Below are 14,967 nucleotides of genomic sequence, written 5' to 3' on the forward strand. Positions count from 1 at the left end.
CAATGGTAATTTCAGGGGAGAAAAAAACTCTTTCTTTTGTATTTTAAGGTCTTTATATTTTTATTGAACTTATTGGGGTGACATCGGTTAATAAAATTTTATAGGTTTTAGGTGTATAATCTATAATAAATTATCTGTATATTGTATTGGGTGTTCACCACCCCAAGTCAAGAATATATGCAACCGTTATGTTCATAGCAACATTATGTACAATAGCCAAGATTCGGAAGCAGCCCAGTTGTGTATCAATAGATGAGTGGGTAACAATGCTGTGGCATATTTACACAATGAACAAGTACGTTGCCATAAAAAAGGAAATTTTACCTTCTGTGATAGCCTGGGTGGACCTGCAGGGTTTTAGGCTAAGTGGAATAAGCCAGTCAGAGAAAAGCCTATTTTAAATGAATCCTAGCTTATGACCTACAACCTACAGAAAAAAGGTCTATAAAATAACAGTTTTCCTGTTTCAACCTTTCCATCTTTAGATTTGCTTAAAACTAAAGGTAATACACTGCCTTAGACATATCTTTTAGTTCATTTACAGGTTTACCCTAAATACCACCAACTAAGGAGTTTAATAGCGGCCAGGATGTATTATTTCTGAAATTTATGAATTCCGTTACTTCACTTATCGCTCCATTTATCAAGTGAGCGTTGTTTCCCAGAGCTAGGAGACATGAAGACATTTTTTCAAGTGGCCCTATCTGTACTGATGTGCCTTTTGGCCTAAAGATTTCAGACAGAAAGGGACGATCCCTTCAGGCAGTGAGAGGAGGTTGACCAATCACTGGCCCAGGCCTGCTGGCTCCCCCTCGGCGCAGGGCCTGCCTGGCTCTCCTGTAGCCCCTTCTGGCAGGACGTCGTGACTCAGTAACAGGGTTCTCCAAGGTGAAACACGTCATGCAGTCTTCCCATTCCAGACGCAGACTTTTTACTAAAGAAAAAAAATCTCAATCTTCTCAATTGGGAGGCCAGCAATGTGCGCCCGACGGAGGGAAATAGGTGAAATACTGATTAATTTAAAATCCTGAATGGTGGTTTTCCTTGTAACTTTAATCCTTCCTTCCCTTTCCCCTTCCCCGCCCTCCCCTCTTCCCTCACTCCCCTTTTTTCCTTCTGACATTTATCAAGGATTTGTTGAGTTCCTAGTATGTGCCTGGTACTAAGCTAATTACGGAGCATATTCATTTCCTATTAGTACTGTAGCAAATTACAGCCAACTTAGTGGTTTAAAACAACAAACATTTGTTCTTTTACTGTTCTGGAGTCCAACAGTCCAAGCTGAGTCTTGCATAGCTCAATTGATGTGTCCGCAGGCCTTTGCTCCTTTGGGAAGCTGCGGGGGAGAACCCGTTTTTGGTTGCTACGTCCAACTTCTGCTGGCTGCTGCTACTCTTTGGCTTGTGACCCTGCCACCTAATCTCTTCTCCTGTTTTCCCATCCCTTCCTCCTCTTCTGTGTCAGTTTTGCCTCTGCCTCCCTCTTACAAGGACACTAGGGATTGCATTGAAGGCCTATCTAATAATTGAAAATAATCTTTCAAGCTCCTTAACTTAATTCCATCCACAAAGTCCTTTTTGCCAGAGAAGGTGACTTTCATAGTTTCAGGGATTAGGATCTAGGTATGTACAAGGGCCAGCACTCAGTCTACCACAGCGGAGATTTAAAAAAAAAAGAAAAAAAAAGTGTAACACGTATCTGCCCTCAAAAAGCTCACATGAGAGCCCTGTAGCAGATGACCGAAGTCTTAGCAAGTATGTTAGGCACAGGTGCTGGGAGTGTGCTATTTCCCTGCCGGAAAATGATTAGGAATCAGCTTCTTCCCAACTTTAACTTTCAGCGTCAGCCTGAGCAGGAATGAAGGCCTAGTTGAGTGTGTCAATAAAAAATTTCAGCCCCAGCACACATGGAGATGTCCCTTTGTGCCTATGGGAAGCCAATGACCCCAGAGATGCAGGCCCCCAGCCCCTGGCTCCGCTGCACATTACTTTATATGGGAATGGGGAGTTTGGAGCTGTGGTTAGACTAAGGAGTTTGAAATGAAGAGGCGATGCTGGGGCAGGGTGACCCTGGGTTCCAATCAGAGAGATTGGGTCACTGGTAAGAGGAAAGGGCAGTGGCAATAGACGTGGAGGAAGCTTGGAAGAGGCCAAGCCTATGGCTCTGAAGGCAGAGGAAGGGGGTCATCAACCCAGGAACGCAGGAAACGCGTCTCCATAAGCTGAATGGGGCACAGAAGGGGACTCTTCCCTGGGGCCCGAGGGGTGGACACAGCCCTGCAGACACTTCGCTGTCGCCAGCGACACCAAGTTTCGTCTCCTCATACCCTGACCTGTCAACAAATAAATGTGTGTTTCAGCTGCCCACGTTTTGTTAATATGTTAAAGCAGTCCAAGGGAAGTAATGCAATATTATAGGCTCTGGATATTTTCTAGAATTGGGGGTAGCAGCAGAAGCACCGGTCTGAGAGACTGGCGATCGTCCCGGAACTGCTGCTTCCCCACGCACTGTGGGCCACCGGCAGCCGCCTTCTTCTGATGCCCGGGTCCCCTGTCAGTACACGGTCAGGCGTGACGTCCCTTCAAGTTCTGGCCTTATCTACCTAAAAAGTGTTTATTTACTCTCCTCTGCATTATAACTATCCAAATATTCAATCGGGAAATATCGAGTCAGGAAAATAAAAGTGATACAATGTTTGTATTCCTGGATTAAATTCTGAACCAGACATAGGACAAGACAATCTTTTCAGAGTCAAGTAGATCATCTCATTCTTGTCCCTTTTTTTGAATCAGCATCCAGTTCAGTAATACAAGTAGCATGTAGTTTCTATTAGTGTCTTTTAATCCAGAACTGTTCCTCAGCACTTCTTGTTTTTCATCGCAGGGCGTTTTTGAACACGGTTGCCAGTTGGTTGTAGTATGTCCCTCTGATTAGGTTGGTCCAATTTTGGTTCTTCTCAATGCATCTTGTCAGGATGCACATGTCAGTTTATCTAGTTCAGGGAATTTGGGGGAAGGGTACTGGAAATTCTTTGTATCACTTTGCAATTTTATATAAGTTTCAGTGAAAAATTAAAAAATCTCTACTCTTAAGCAGTAAGGTAACAATTAGTGAATTTATGTAGCTTTAAAATGCCTAGTGGATAATGTAAAAAGTTGAAAGAATTAATGCCCCTCTAAAATGGCCTACCCATCAAGGTCAGAAAAATCTCAGAGACAGAAGCTGTGGTGCACAGCATGATGGGTAAGAGCCAGAGCTCCATTAGACGAGACTTGCTAATTTGGTCTTGGCTACTGTGATCTTGGGTAACATATAATAAGAGTGACAGAGCCAACATATATTAACAGCTACTGTGCTCCAGTTGTTCAAAGAGATATATGTTACTCCATTTAACCCTTATAACAGCCACATGGATTTGATGTAACTATTATTCCTATTTACATATGAGATAACTGTAGTGCAGACAGGTTAAATCTCTTCCTCAAGATCACACCCCTACAAAGTATTGGAGCCAAATTCATACTCATTCTGCAACCAGGCCCTGTGCTTGTCACCACTAAATTATACTGCTTCCCTAAAATTGTTCCCCACCGCTTTCTCATCTGGAAAATGGAGAGGATGGTCACATCTGTGTTATAGGTAGTTGTAATTTAATAATAAGGAGGCATTTAAATTAATGACTCATGGTAGTCATATATAAGTGTATGTTTTATTATCCCCTAGTGATTATTGTCTCCTGACTTTATTGGCGGGGGGTGGGGCGGGGGAAAGAGGCTCGGAGAACTTAAATAATTGCCTAAGCTAAGATTGTGAGGAAATGCAGATTTAAACCTTCAACCACTGACTCCTCCTATGTTTCTTCCATTATACACTGTATCTGCTGGTAAGTGATTATTATACTAAAAATTCAAAGAGTGAATCCTGTCAAAATGATGCAGTATATCCATAGGTATAAATGGAAGACATAATTTGCTCATAAATTCATTAGGAGTCACTCATAGAAACCACTGACCGAAGAGGCGGTGGACGCCTTTGGTTCCAGAAGGGATGAGGAGCCCCCGGAAGGTGTCTGTGGGTCGCTCACCGGCCCCCCACTCCACCGGGGACTCTGAGTCAGCAGCCCTCATGAAGCAGGTGGCCAGAGCCCTGTTCTCCGTGCTCTGCTAGGGGACTAGGCCTGGACTCATAACTGAAAGTAATGAGTGGCCTCCCGCAAGCCACCTCCATTCCCTGTGCCTCGGTGTCCATAGTCACAAAAGGAGGGAGTTGGGAGAACTTTTTTAGAGAAACCCTCATAGTCCTCAAAACTTAATAATTTTATGATATTTAGAAATGCTCGATTATTAATTTTCTCATTAGTTTGGCTTTGTAGAGCAGGCATTTAGAAATCAACCAACTAATAATTAATCTCGAGCTTGCTATAGTGTTAAATATTCATGGGTTTCATAAATTAGGTAGAGGTTTTGGACCGCAAGTCTGGGGTTTGCAACATGATTGTTCCCGGGCTCACTTGTCACGAGGCTGATTTCTCTCTGCAACGTGCACACCCAAGCTGTATCTGCCTGCTTGCTACAGATTCCAGCTCATCTGCGGCATGCCAAATGACCTTGTGTTGACCTTGTGTACAGCAAGATGAGGGTATGTCCTTGAAATCTCTCTGGGCTTTTAACATACACCGCTAACTGCCCCCAGGCATTTCAAAGGGCGCGAGAAAAGGGCACGAGAAATTCACATCGGTGTTTAGTAAAGCACAGCTTTTTATTTTGATTGCTTTTAGATGCAAAGGTATTTTTAAAGACCAAGAAATAATGCATTTGCTATAAACTCTCCCACCATATGTCACATTTAACATCAGGATGGAGAAAAGAAAAGCCAGCATAGGACTGAGTGATGAAAACATGCGTCTCTTTCTTTTTGCTCCAACCTGTAAATACCAAGGTGGATTAGCTTGAAACCAAGGGCAAAATAATACTACCAAGATCCCAAATAAACCAGACCACTTATGATGTTTTAATGCAATTGATCTATTGTAATATTCATCAGTACATTAGCTTAAGAAATACTACAAAAAATGCCTCTTCAATATGTATTTAGACCTGAGTTTTAGTCTAAAAAAGTTTCTTGCTGAAAAGTTGAACTGAAGTAAATTTTCTTCCATATGCTAAATTTCTTGCTTCTCTTTAATGGAAATTTTCTGCAATTTTTATTTTGTTTTTTGAATTGCTACGAAGTAGGGGCCTGGTCGACAATAGACTTCCCAGGGCTTATGCCTGCTGTGGCAAAGAATAGAAGTGTCCATTTTTAGCAGAGAACCCCGGTCTCACGGCCCGGTGCCCAGTGCGCGCTGCTGGGCCGGGGCTCTGGGCGGGTTCAGCAACGAGAGGCCGCGACCTGGTCCCCCGATTGCCGTTCTTCAGCTCGGGAGGGAAGAGCTGCCTACGAACTAATTAAATACAAAATAGGGGCCGCATTTAGAGGAAGATAAAACTGTTTTTAGTTGGCAGATCAGGAGAAGCTTTGCTAATGGGCTGACGATGGACCTGGGCCTTAGAAAATACAGACACTGACAAAAATTCGGGGTGAGGAGGGCGCTTGAAGGAAGAGGGACGGCGGGGGAAGCGGTGCACAGGGAGGCCTGCGTGGGGCATGGTGGGAAAAGTGGGGGCGGTTCAGTTTTATTAGAGGTTAGAAGGCAGGGAGAGGAATTACAGGGGGAAAAGGGTTAAGTAAGTCTGTGGGATGAAACGAGTGGATAGAAGAAATACGCTCTAGTCCCCCATTTTACCCCCACCCTGCTTGGTCCTGTGCTTGGCATTATCCAATCAGGAATGTTTGACAGAAAAGGCTGGGATAGCATTTGCAGAAGCAGGGAGAAAATGGAACGTATAGGCCAGACCCACAGTCTGGGCTGCCTCAATTTTTCCCCTAGAGCACTTCTTAATAAAACACAGGAAGGCAGAAATGTCTTTTTAATACTCTCATAGGTAGAAAGAGCGTAGGAACAAAAAACAAATTCTAGAATGGTGATTACTTGCAAACCAATGTCAATGGAATGGCTTGGAGCATCGAGTTTTTCTTTTCAAAAGATGCCCAGTGAAAGGAAAGGTCGGCATGTAATTTCAGGAGGGGAATAGGTTTTGTGAACTTCGTCATCATTTCATTTTGCCTCTATGCAAAGAAAATTGTGTCTTATATTCCAAGTCACAGTACATTTGTCCTCAGATAGTATTACGCCATAGTCACCACCACCAATTTTCTGTCAAAATGTTTACGTTTATATGTGAGTCCATTTCAGAAACTGGCTGTTTGTTAGGCTTGAAGGAATGAAATTGCAGAGAGTTTACTAAATATATACTTTGGCTTTCTTACCAAATTCAGATGCTGCTGGCAGAATTCCATGGCACTGCCATACAGTGCCGTAATTTGGAAGATTCATTTAAGGTGATCAAATTTAAATTTTTTTCAGTGTTTGGGGAAGTTGACTTTGGAGAAAGGTAATTTGAGATTTAACCTTCATTAAATCGGGAACATCTCCCGGTAAACCAAAAAAACTGTTGTTGCTCTTTTCTTTACATTTTGGTTGCAAGAGCCATCCGTGTTTACATGGCTTTTCCCGGGGGGGGAGTGACTTCGGGCTAACTTGTGATGGATGTGTTTTTTATGATTAAAACGAGTACTTTTTAACCTCAGGCTGCGGCAGATGGGTGCCAATATGAAACAGAAACTGAGCCAAAAATTGACTTGTTTGCTTTTTAATCCTTTCCACTCCCCAAATTTTTTAAGTTAAAATCTTAGTAGTTCTCAAGACCTACAGTTTTAATAAATCACATTTCTTGGTTCCAAAGCCCAGTGTTGAATTTTAGCAGTAACATACGCTATTGAATTTACTCAGTGGCGTTGCTTACCTGGGGATCTACCTAATCCTGACTTGTGGGTACTAGTCATGTGCTAATTGTTACAATCCTGGACCTGTATTCCTTCTCAGGAATACCAGGAGGGGCTCTTCCATTTGGAAAATTATAAAAAAGAGAAAAGAATTTTAAAAAGCCTTTATATTTTTATATGAAATTGGTTTGTTCTCCCTTTTGTGTATAGTATATTTAACTGGTTTTGCCATCATGGGTACTGTTTCTTAGAGAAGGAGCCATTGATGTTATAAACTTGCATCTTAGAACAGTGACACACATGTTGTGAAGCACTAATTTCGGCAGACTTATATGACAAAGGAGTATAGGTACAAGAATAACATCAATGTAGTTCCAGTTTAAAAATTTTATTCCTTGTTTTCTAAGTTAGTTAACAGTGAATAGAGCCATGCCTCTTGTCTGGGTTTCTCCTAGACCTTCTTTCACTTTTGCCGTGTTGTTCAGATTATTCTTGATTCTGGCTGCCTTAATTATTCTCTTGCCACATCCTGGTGCATGCCAGATGGCTACCGCTGCTGGAATTGCACCCCGCACGCTGGGACCCTCTGACTCTCATTGCTTAGGGTTCAGCACGTGGCACACAGAGGAGCTCTGCCTCTCATGCCCTCTACTGCTCTGGCTCTCTCTGATCCAGTTCTGAATTGCTGGTATATTAAGCCTTGCTATAAATTGCTTCAAATACATGCAAATGCCTGGGGCTATCAGCACAAAAAGATTATCTTCTGACTGTATGTCCTCCAGGAACGACTCTTCTTTATCTTTCAAAACCTTTTCCTTCCTGCTCACCTGAGTTGTGGAAGCCTACGTGGGGGGAGAAAGTCAGAGTTGCTCGACTTAGCAAATAAGAATAGGAAGGAGGGACAGGGGCAGGGTTTTGTTGGGGGTGGGTCTGAGCTGTCTATTAAATGTCCAACTGAAGATGGTGAATCAACATTAGACCTCTTGGGTAAAACTGGGAGTCGTTGGAATGTAGATATTTGAAGATTAAATCCATAAAATGGATTAAAGCATCAAGGGAGTGAGCACAGATAGGAGAACCAAAAAAAAACTAGCTCTGGCTAGCAGCCCCATGTAAGATTTTGATTATGTTTAACTAATACATAAATTATGTGCTATAAACCTATATAAGTTTACATATTCACATTGGCCTAAAACCTTATTTGAGGATATTTTTAATTGGAAAAAATAGAGAATCCACTTTAATTTGACTTGCTTTTTGTGTTGGGATGTGGTAACGTCACCAGAAAGGGACCAGGACCAACGCGGGTCTGCCTCTGCATGGTCTGGAATGTGTGGGTTTTTCACTTTGTGCAGAAAAGATTTCACAACATGAGTCTGGGTGATTTTGAGAGTATGTTTGTTAAAGCCAGGGACAGTGAAACAAAGGAAAGGCCTAAGACAGAAGAGGCAAGATCACAGCAACAGGAGTGAGTCTAGACAGGGCTGCCTAGATTCAGGAAAGGAAGTCAGCAGCAGAAGTGAGCCATGCTGGGCTGGGTGGACTCAGGAAAGAAAATCACAGAGTCAAAAAGAGCGCCTTGGAGACAGGTTCAGGGGGCTAGCCCAGGACAAGCTGCTGCTGCCCACTGCTCCCCTGGTTGCAAGTCTCCTGGGAACCTTTAGAGTTTAGGAGAAAGAAAGCAAAGACGCATGCCTCGGGAAAGAAGGGGGGCATTGGGTATGCTCAAGGGCGAGCGTGCGCTGTGTCTTTCATCTTAAGGGTTTTTATTTGTTGTCTAAAAGCAGGAGTTTTATGGGAAGTCTCAGGGAGGATCTCAACAAAATATTCAACAGTTCTCCAGGTATGTTTTTAATATGCTGATGCATCAAAATGAGCTTATGTGGATGTTTGGGATCATTCTCTAGTTAGCTTCACTGCTTTACTTTTATCTTGGATTTGTCTGGATCTAATTGTTTTTTTTCCTTGGTTTTTTGTTTTGTTTGTTTGTTTGTTTATTCCTTTGACTTCATCTGTTTAGGGCTTTGGCTGGCACTAATGTAGCACCTGGGTCTCTGTTCTCTATCTCCCTGATCAGGCTGATTTAAGCTATTGCTCTCTGGTTGGGGAGGAGAGGTGTAAACCATCTTCCCCTAAGTATCCTTGGTTAGGGAGGATAAGATCTTGCAATTTATTAGCAAGCTGTTAATTGCTCTGCCTTGTTTACTCATTTTGTCTTAGTTTTCCTATTTCATTTGCCAAAGAATTTTCCTAGCTTCTTACTACCCTGTCTCAGTACTACGAATATTAGCAGAATGTTTTGTTCAGAGAAAGGGGCTCGGGCATAAACCCTTGTGTGCCTGAGCCAGTGTGATAATGAGCTGGATTATAAAAGGTTTCTATTGTATATCTGGTGCTTATTTATATTCCTGGGAAAAGGAAGGCTGGCTTCACTAACTGGGCGTGTAGGTAATTTTTCTGTTTTTGAAGCACCAAAACCATCTTTCTTACATGATTCATTCAACAGCGGTTCCTCCGTCCAAAGGAAAACGTCTTGGCGAGTGTGAATGTGTTTCCATTTTCTTCCTTGTTAATTCCCTTCACATGATAAATTGCAGGGAACTGTACTGAAATCCCTTGAAATTGAAAAGTCAGCCTACATGAATGCTTAGGAGCAAAGGTTTTAAACATAATAAGTCCACAGACATTCAGTCAAGAGAATTTCAGAAACATTTGCAGTAGACGGCTACCGTTCATGGGTGCGTATAGACCTATCTGCATACTTTTCAACAGTTCTGGCTTTGGGTTGTCCATCTGGGTTGTCTAACGGGATTGCAAAACCTCCCGATATTATATGAAATATTTGATTTTTTTAAAGATAAGGTCATCCATGAGGCAGCTCTTCCTTCAAAATGCAGTAAGTGTTTTTGGATTTCTTCCTCTTCCCATCTGTATAAAGGTGACCTGGCTCTCCTGCCGCCCCGGCCTCCCGGTGCCCTCCGAGCCCCCCGCCAGCCGTAATGGAGATTTTCAAGCTACTTGTTTTCATTTTGAATGGAGTGTGTATTCATAAAACATTTATTGCAATTCAAACAGTTTCAGCAGTTCAGGAACCTCATGAAAAACATTTTGATTAATTCAGAATAAAATTTTTATCAGAAAATTTAAAATATCAAAATTATTTTGACTTCTCTGTTATCCAGAATCCAAGTCACAAATTCCTATGTGTGCATTTGTGTATTAAAAAAATCAAAACCCAAAATAAAACCACTTACACTAGTGAACAGATGTTAGGGGAAGGATATATAATCTCAAAGGTTTGCCCCCCCCATTATTAATTATGAAGAGAAAAAAGTACTTTTATAACAAAGAGATCTGGCAGATACTATGTTAACTGAGGGTTAAAACATCATATTACTAGTAATGAGAAAATTGGCATTGTATTATTTCTAAAGAAACACTCTAGGAGGCAAACAACATCATCTGGGAAGAACACATCAAGAAAATGGGACAAAATTTTAACAATTGATGAATATTAGTAAAGGATATGTGAGTATTCTTTGTATTATTTTTCAACTTCAGTGTAAGTTTGGGATCATTCAAAAAATGTGGTGAAAGAAATTATATGTATTTGAAAGGAAAATAAATAGAATTACAAAATATACCTCTCATAATAAATGATCCCATTTTAAGGGGGTTCTTTTAATAGACATCAATGATTATTGTAAAGGCCTTTATAATAATAGTTCATTTTTCATATAGTGCTTTATAATACCAAACACTCTTTTATGTGCCATTTAATGCTCAGAAACTCCAATGATATATTGAATGATCAATCAGTACTATTATTATTTACTTTATGCAGATGGAGGAACTTGAATCCCTGAATTTAAATGCCCTGCCCAAGATTTTATAGTTTAAACACATGGAAAACTGTAACTTAAACCCAGATTACTTAACTCTAAGTGTTCTCTGCATTTTACTGGATTCATCGTGTGTATATACTTGTGAGTGCATGTGTTTTTCCAGGAATTAAAAATTTTTGAAAATTACATGGCTGACTATTAGCTTTAGTGGATAGGCCCTGGACCTAAGGAAATGTATAATGTAATCTCAATTTCTATTTTAAGGGAGACATATCCAGTGTTTCCTATTACTACCCTGCAAGTGAATGAGATTAGTTTTGCAGGGCCAGACCACAGATTATTTTTTGATTCAAGAAAATGCCATCTCTGTACCTTGTGTACTATAGTCTTTTAATACTGGCTTAAAACTTCTCTGTTTATTTACCTATTATGCCCTCATGATAGTTGTAACTTTAATTCTGGTACCTAAATTATTTCAATTCTTGAAAGTTTCACAGATCTTTGTTTTTTTTTAGCATTTGAAAAACAACTCCAAATTAAATAAGAACACCTTATTTAAGTTTTGAAAATTTGAAAAGCAACTTGTATTTCTTCATACACTATGCAAGTAAAAGGGGGGCCAGGCCTACGTTTTCTGTAATTGCTTTTATGATGATTTATTTTATAGCTTCTTTAATGATAAGATGACAAAAGTTGCTATTAGCTTAAGATTGTTTAGCAGTCCTATCTGATGCTTTTCATTACTCCAGCAATTCATACTAACAAAGCCAAACAAATTATAGCACAAGTGTTCTATGGAGCTGAGTAAAGTGGGCCTTGAGACACGGTTTTTTGCTTTGTAATTGTCTCCTTGTGCATCTTGACTCCAGCTTAAATGGTGTTTGGCTGATTCACTAATCATTTATGTAATTCCTAACCTTAATACACAAGACTTGAAGCCATAGCTGGTTTACACTCGTGCTTTCTGGCTGCGGTCTTACTGCCTAATTGTTGCAGGAAGTCTGACTTCTCCTCCATCGCTGCTACCTCTTAGAACAAAGCCATTAAACGGTGTGATTTAATGCTGTCATGCATGCAGCTGACATGCTCTATCCGTTCCTCTCTTTGTCACTTAATCAAGTGATTATTGTATAGCTAAAATCAGGCAATGAAATTTGAAAAAGAAATGTAACTGGGAGGCCAGTTCTAACACATATTAAAATGTTATATAGCTACAATAATAAAAATAATAGGGCACTGATATAAAAAAATCAATGCAAACAGAGACATGGCTAACTCTGGAACAGACCGTAGTTTCATAACTCAGCACAAGATGAAGAAATGTGATCAATTACTACATCAATAAAAATATTTGGTAATAACACATAACACACACCAAACATATAACATATACCAGAGCCAGTTCATGACAGGTTAAAGGGTTAAATATTTTTAAAAAATCAAACAATTTAGAAAAAGGTAAGAATCAATTCCTATAAAACCTGGCAGGCACATGGAAGTTCATGTGGGGAGAATTTCTTTGGTTTAAAAGCTGGTAAAAGAAAATGAAAAAAATAATGGGTAAACGTTGAAGACTTCTAGATACAAGAAAAGAAAAAGAAAAAAAGAAGGGATCAAACAAATGAAAAGGTGACTAAATGTCCCCAGCCAATAGGAGAAACAAAGAATTAACATTATTACGGCCATGAACCTCTAAGAACAGATATCAGGCAGCAAAGCCTGAGGGAGTCATCTTAAACAATCCTGAGAAGGAATTGGATAAAGGATGGAAAACCCTGGGAACTGCCTTCAGCTCCTCATTGGACCCAGCCTTTTCAGAGCCGATGATCCTGAAAGGCTAGATACCAGCAAACAAGCATCGGATCTTTTCTGTGTTCCAAATAACTAATTTTGGCCACTTTGGTTATTTACTATATATTTCTTAAAGGGACAAACTCCATTAACAGTAAGATGTAGACTAACCACACATTTTGAAATGTAAGGAAAAATGAGGCGGGGAGGGAGAAAGACTTCCAATGAGCAGTTGTGTGAAAATCTCTTCAACCAAGTCATGTCAGGAGCAACTGCTCTTTCCTTTTAATGCCTTAGAAACCACAAGGTAGGGGGCCACGTGGGGATCCTTGTGGCAGCAGAGAGTTCATGGACAAGATGAGCAAAGGACCCCAAAATGTAATTCACAAGAGGAAACAGAGATAAACGAACAAATGGAGAAACATTCAACCACACTATAATTAGTAAAATATATTGTTTCTGAAAATGAGGTACATTTTCAACTGCTTAATCAGCCACAGTTTTGTTCAAAGTAATGCTGTTTACTTCTGATCATTAATGAAAGGGGCACCATTGTGTATTGCTGCTTTGTTGGAATTACTTGGAAAATAACAAACACTTTAAATATTTAAAATATTTAAGAATATTTAAAATGTATATATTTTAACTCCAAAATTGAAATAAATATCTCTATCATGAGTGCATAATCTATAATAGTACAAAAGTTTTTTGCACAAAGATGTATATATATCCCATAATTTTTCTCAGTATTGGAAAATGATAGAATTTAATAGTGTATCCATTGTTTGGAATGTTATGCTGTGATTTAAAATAGTGAATAGAAACAACAGGAAAAAATGGCCAAAAGATTTAAACAGCAATTTAGCAAGAAACGAATAATACTTTTATCAAAAGAAGCTCAAACTATGTATTGTTCAATGAAATAAAATAAAAACACAGACTACTCTTTTTTAAAAATTTATATTTTCAAAGACCAACAGAAAGAGCATGATATCTATTGTTATTAAGGCTATAGAGAATATGGTACTCCCATACGCTCTGGACTATGGTGTAAATTGGTACAACATTTTTAGAGAACAGCTTGTCAGTACCAATCATATACAAAATATATAAAACTGATGATCAACAAATTCTGCTTTTAAGTTGACTCTCACAGAAAAACTGAAAAAAGGTTGACAAGAATGTTTATTGCAGCCCTGGAACATCAAAACACTGAAGAGAACTTAAATGTCCGTTAGTATTTCAATTATACAACCATATTAAGGAATATTGCACAGTCATTAAACAGAATAAGCTGTTTTACCTACTAACTAAAGATACCAATGATATGCTGTTGAGTCAAAAGGCAAACTACCGGGCAATGCATAGAGCATGATCCTTTAATTGTGCTTCCTCTCTCTGTCTGTCTAGCTGCCTGCCTGTCTGTCTACCTCATCTACCTAGTATCTATCTCTACATCCCTATCTGAGAATATACACTAAGAAACGGGAAGGTTAACAGGTGTGGGATTTCACATTGCAATTTTATACTTATATTTACATATATAATTTTATAATTAAAAATAAGTAAAAGAGAAACATGGTATTCTAAGGAGTATAACATAACAAAACTTATGATGTTAAGTATAAATAGAGAAGAATGTAAAATTATTAAGTACAGGTAAAAGAATACACCGTTCTACATTGTATCAGTACTAAAACTATATAAAGTAACAGATAAAATTTAAGCTTAAAAAAGTACACAGATATACATACCTGAGTACTAAACATACTTATTCCAGGGACATGAGTGATGGAAATTATTGGGGTTTTTTTTTTTCTGTGTTTTTTAAATAGTGTACACAACACTTTATGGTGGTAAAAATAACTTAAAGTAGTGTTTGTAAAACATTATTTAATTTGATTTGTTCCCTTTTTACTGTCTTTCTGTATTTTCTTTTAGCATTGAAAGAGTTTTATCTAAACCTATTCCCTTCTTTCAACAGATTTGTCCAGATTATTATTTTTTTGACAACTTTCTCATCCAAGGCTTAAATGATTCACTCTGACAACTTTCTCTGGAACCAAATGACTCTCTTGCCTCAGTGGATGGTTGTAGCATCTTCAGTTTCTCAGAAAACCTCCCTGAAATGTCTATAAACAAAGTTCTGGGTTGCATATGCCTCTGGCTTGGCTGAGTAAAGCACTTATTTTATTCTGGTGGGTCTTAGAAGAGCAACCTCTCAATTATAAACTACATGTTGAACTTACTCTTAGTAAGAAGACGTTCTCTGATTCTCTTCCTGTAGAAATGAACTTCTCAGCTGACCTGGAAGTGGCGAATGCAACGTGAGGTGCAATGAGTGGTGGAGGAGAGACATTAAGTTATTCTGAAGCATCACATGAGCCCAAATCAATCTTTATTTCCACGTTGGGGATATATGTTCCTTCCCGTTTTTTTGGCAGTG

Source organism: Pteronotus mesoamericanus, unplaced genomic scaffold (genome assembly GCF_021234165.1).
Source record: "Pteronotus mesoamericanus isolate MK-2021 breed Mesoamerican mustached bat unplaced genomic scaffold, CSHL_Meso_final contig_101, whole genome shotgun sequence".
Taxonomy (NCBI): domain Eukaryota; kingdom Metazoa; phylum Chordata; class Mammalia; order Chiroptera; family Mormoopidae; genus Pteronotus; species Pteronotus mesoamericanus.